The following is a 5,529-nucleotide window of genomic DNA, read 5'->3' on the forward strand; positions in this document are numbered from 1 at the left end:
ACCTGGGATATTTCTGCTTCAGATACAGTCTTTAAAGTGTTTTTGATGAGGAAATACAGTTATATTTAAAAAAAAAAAAAAAAAAGCCCATTTTTTGCATATCTGATTATTACTCCCTTTTTTAAAATATGTTTTCAGAGTTTATGGAATAAAGTTGACAGCTAATCTTCTCTTATCATTTCAAAGATATCATTCTACTGTCTTTTAGCTTCCAATCTTGTTGTTAAGAAGTTACTATCAGTTTTAATTGTTGTTCCCTTGGAAATAATCTCTTTTTTCTTTATGGATGCTTTTAGTATATTTTCTTTGTCTTTAATATTTTTTCTTTTGACTATGGTGTGTCTGAGTTTATTTTTACTTAGCCTGATTGGCACTGGGGTGCCTTGAACCTATGTCAAGTCCATTGTTGCAGCCATTGTATCAATCTGTTTTACTGAGGGTCTCCTTGACCCTTGCTGGACCTCCACTTCACTAAACATAATGCCCTCCTCCAGCATTGAATCTCTCCAGACATCATTTCCAAAGCAAGCAACTCAGAATATTTTGTTGGGATCCATAAAATTTTCATTGGGTAATTTTTAGTAGTAGATCACCAGGCTTTCTTCCTAGTATGTCAAGAGTTGGACTTTCTCAATATCTTCCATGTCTCTTAAGTTTTTCTTTAGTTGTTCCATTTTTCTGAAATCCAACTACATTCTAGATTATTTGTTCAAGTATACCCTAAAGATCACAAATTCTGTCTAATCTGGTATAAAACCCATCAAGTGATGTTTTTCTGTTACTTTTTATATTTCTAGAGTTGCTGATTGACTCTTTACAATTCCTTTTTGTACACATATTTAAGGCTCTTAATTTTTCAAATATATTAAACATACTCATGTAATACTCTGTGTATGATGAATAATAGTGTAATCCTGCTGTGATGTTATGCTGCTGATTTATGATGCCTGCTCATTTTTACAATGGGCTGCTCATTTTTCTTGGATTTTATCTGTTCAAAATCTTTGAAACTTGAGATTAAGATATGTTTTCCCCAAATAGATTTGTTTGTGTATCTACAATATATAATCTACGGACAAACACCAATATGGAAAAAAAAAAATTTTTGTACTAACCCAAATGTTCAAGATTTTTGGACCACATAGATGATATAAAAGTGAACTACAAACATATGTGGGGACCAGTTTATGCTATATACTACAACAAATTGGGATGAGGTGGGATTATCTTCCTTCACAGATATTCCTCTTTGGGTGAAAGATGTTATAGAAACACATGTTCAAAAATTGTCAGAAATTTGCCATTGGTAGGAAAACAAGTTAATGTGTGACGGAAGGCCTGAGAATTCATTACAAAGTTTTGCATGAACAGAAGTGCTTCAAAATTATACCAGAAAGATATTTTCTAACTTCCCTTTCTAAAAGATGCCACTTCAAATAACACTGTACGCACAGCAGGCAGTGTATGTATATATATATACATATGTTTGTATATGTATATATATCAGAAGCCCTGGGTGTGCAGTGGTTAAAGTGATCAACAGCTAACTGAAAGTCTCAAGGGCAGTGGGTAGTATACACATAAGCATGTCTGTATGTGTGTGTATATATATGTGTATGCATGTATATGTATATATGTCTATGTGTCTATGTATGTATGTATAAACATAAATTCTTTTAACCTCAACAACCTTAGGAGATATGTTCTATTATCCTCATCATATAGATTAAGTAATTTGGGCACAGAGGTGTTAGATGACTTATTCAGAAGCATGTAGTTTACAGTAGAAGAACCACAATCTGAAAACAGTTGTGTGATATCTAAATCCATACTCGCAGGCACTCACATATATGCAGAGGTCAAATACTATTAATAATATCTTTAAAATTCAGCAACATTTTTAAAAAGAGGCTTTACAAATGTTGTTACACTTTCTTTCTAAGAGTCTGATGGATTAATAATGAAAGGTATAATTATCCTCTTTTACATGTGACAAAATTGACACAGAGATTATTGTGGCTAATATAGGGGCAAAGTTAATCAGGGTTATTTCCTATAACATGCTGCAATATTTCTCTCTGTTCTGTGCTCAGTGTGAGCAGAAGGTGGTTTATTTCAGTAGAAATTGAAGTAACAACTGACCTAGAGGTTTATTCTTTTCTCTCCCTTCAGATCCTAGGATCGTTAATGCAATGGCTGAGGGAAGAAATAGTACAATTACCAGGTTCATCCTCTTGGGATCCTGTGAATTTCCAAAGCTCACTATTGTCTTGTTTTCAATATTCCTAGGGATCTACCTCCTGACAGTGTCTTGGAATGTGGGCCTTATCACCCTCATCAGAATGGATTCCCATCTGCACACACCCATGTACCTTTCCCTCAGTAAACTCTCCTTTCTAGACATCTGCTGTTTCCACTATATCCCCCCGGATGCTCTCAGACTTCTTTAAGAAGCATAAATTCATCTCCTTTATGGGGTGCCCTATGCAGTACTACTTCTTCTCTAGCCTGGGTCTGACTGAGAGCTGTCTTCTGGCAGCCATGGCTTATGATTGATATGCTGCCATTTGTAACCCTCTGCTCTACACAGCCATCATGTCCCCAACGATCTGTCTGCAAATGGTAGCAGGATCTTGCATAACTGGATTCTTTGGCTCATTTACACAACTGTGTGCTTTACTTCAGCTGCATTTCTGTGGGCCAAACATCATCAACCATTTCTTCTGTGACCTGTCTCAACTGCTGATCCTGTCCTGCTCTGACACTTGTTTCTTTCAAGTCATGACCTCTGTGCTCACAGTGATCTTTGGACTGACCTCTGTGCTGGTTATCATGATATCCTATGGTTATGTTCTAACCACCATTATGAAGATCACTTCAGCTGAAGGCAGGTCCAAGGCTTTCAACACCTGTGCTTCTCATCTGACAGCAGTGACCCTTTTCTTCAACTCAGGTATCTCTGTTTACATGTATCCTAAATCTAGTAATTCCTTGAGCCAAAACAAGTTGGTATCAGTCTTATATACTGTTATAATACCATGTTAAATCCATTGGTCTATAGCCTGAGGAATAAGGAAATAAAACATGCTTTAAGAAGATGGAAGAAGAGAATCCTCTCCTGGAGTTTCTGATTACAGAATTTATTTCAAATGTACAAACAGTGTAGGAGGAATGGCAACTAAAACATTGATCTCCAACTCTTCTAATTATGTGCAAAGTTACAGTGCTACACTCTTCTAATATAAACTCAGGACTGCCGTTAAGCAGGAAAATGCATGGGAAGTATCTGGAAGTTCAATAACTCCACTAGGCGTTACTTGTGACCTACTAAATCAGAGGACAAGCAATCCATGAGTATTTTGGTAGCTAGATGTGGTAATGTGACATTTCGCCACAAGTATCCTATCCCTATGAATAAGGAAGACCGCAGAATTGAAACCTTTGAATTACAGCAAAGAATATTAAATATACAATATACCATGAACTGCCAAAAGAACAAACAAGTCTGTCTTGGAAGTAATACATCCAGAATGCCCCTGAGAAGCAAAGATGATAAGACTATGTCTCAAATACTTTGGACATGTCGTCAGGAGGGACCAGTCCCTGGAGAAGGACATCATTGTTGGTAAAGTAGAGGGTTAGCAAAAAAGAGGAAGACCTCAATCTGATGGATTGACACAGTGCCTGCAACGAGGGGCTCAAGCATAACAGTGATCCTGAGCATGGTGCAGGACCTCACAGTGTTTCATTCTGTTGCACATAGGGTTCCTATGATTAGATGGCACCTAACAATAAACAGCAACAACATGTAGTAAGGTACTACCTTAAGGATCAGAAATGCAACTACTGATCAAGGTCCCAAGAGGCCAGCAAACCTCCTCATAGCATCTCATTTTAGTTAGGGCAAGTAGTAGTATTGGTGCTGAGGGGTCTTAAAATAAAATTCCTGAATACTCAGGTATTCCTCATATTTAATTGATTTTTTCACTTCTGGGTATTGTAATTTAAAAAAAAAAATTTTTTTCTTCTTTATTGCTACAGACTAAGCAAAAGAAACCACAGCAGATAAAAAATTTGTTAACTTCACACAGAAAGAAACTTGTTTTAATAGGAATGCTTAACGTGTCTGCCATATTTAAGATTTTGTTGAGCCAGGTGTTTAATCCGACAGCCCCAGACAATCTCTTCTCTCTTGTTCCTACAGAGTCTCCCTTGTTCCTTCTTCCCTTCATAAGGAAATACTAGAAAAGTAAGTCAGAAGATGGTACTCTACTCATGAGGTGATCTAGTCACTCATTTTGGCACCTCCAACAATGTCTTTGTGTTACTTTTTTGTTTGTTCAGTAAAACAAGTCTGCATTGTTGTGTGCCACTGAGTCAATTTCTACTCATAGCAACCAAATATGACACAGTAAAATTGTCCCACAAGGTTTCCCAGGCTATAATCTTTATGGGAGCAGATCTCCGGGTCTTTTCTACTCTGGGACCTCTGGTGGGTCTTCTGGTGAGCAGCTGAGCACTTAACCAGTACACCTCCAGAGTCACCTAACTCTCCATTAGGCAGTTGTTTTTCAAACAATTAACAAAAGGGAAGTGCATAGTAAAATTAGCTATAAGGAGCTGAACTTCTAGATGCATAAGAATGTCATGATTTACCTGTTTCCCTCATGACTTTGTTTGGAATTGCTGTAAGGCACAGAGAAACACTAAAGAGCTGAGATTAAAAATACCAACCAAGGAAAGCAAGCTGGAAAAGAAAGAACAGTCCTGTTGTTTATCTCCTGATAGGATTCTAATATCCATAATCTTAGGCCAGACATCAGAGATATTTTGAAGAGATTATTCCTGGTAAAAGGCACTGTGTGTATCTAACGCTTTGTATTCAGAAAGTTAAATCCAAGCCACAATGTGTGTTCATGTGGTAAGAACTTAAAGTCTGTTGAACAACTGTCAGCACTGCAGTTTGGGAAATCTTGCTTCCAAAACTCCATACACCTGGATTAGACTCCAACCTGATGGAGCTGAGAGGTGAAAGGGAAAATTCCTTTGATAGCCACCAAGTTGTAATTATTGGATAGAAAGTTATTAAGAGAAGTAAGGTATGGGGTTGCAGGCCTAGATTTCAGCTAAGGTCCCAACTCAGAACTAACATCTTTTAGTGATCCCATTCAGACCTCACTCAGCTTCACCCTAAAGACAAAAGATGTCAGCTGTAAGTCTGCACTGGGGGTAGAGAAAGAGAAATGGGGCCGGGGGCAGGGAAAGAGAGAGAACTCCTTAAGAGTCATTCATTTTTCTTGGTTGGACCCTTAGTGTTTTTATGGATTGAGATTAAGATTTCTGAAGAGAATTAGAGCTTGAAGTCAATGTCACAGCCAGAAGAAATGATTTATTATATAAAATTCAAAATACCCTTAATTTTGAAAAACAACATCCTCAGAGAACAGTGATATATCCGTTGCTTCATAGTTACCTATCTCCGCAGAGGATCAGCATCCTTCTATTCTGATCTTCACATTCTCCACAGGA

At 37.3% G+C, this 5,529-nt stretch overlaps 1 pseudogene; it reads left to right on the top strand.

The window, feature by feature from the left end:
* The first annotated feature begins 1,224 nt into the window (after positions 1-1,224).
* LOC100663769 (olfactory receptor 5AN6-like) lies at positions 1,225-3,131 on the top strand (annotated as a pseudogene).
* The last annotated feature ends 2,398 nt before the right edge of the window (positions 3,132-5,529 follow it).

This window comes from Loxodonta africana, chromosome 7, assembly GCF_030014295.1.
Source record: "Loxodonta africana isolate mLoxAfr1 chromosome 7, mLoxAfr1.hap2, whole genome shotgun sequence".
In the NCBI taxonomy this organism is placed as follows: Eukaryota; Metazoa; Chordata; class Mammalia; order Proboscidea; family Elephantidae; genus Loxodonta; species Loxodonta africana.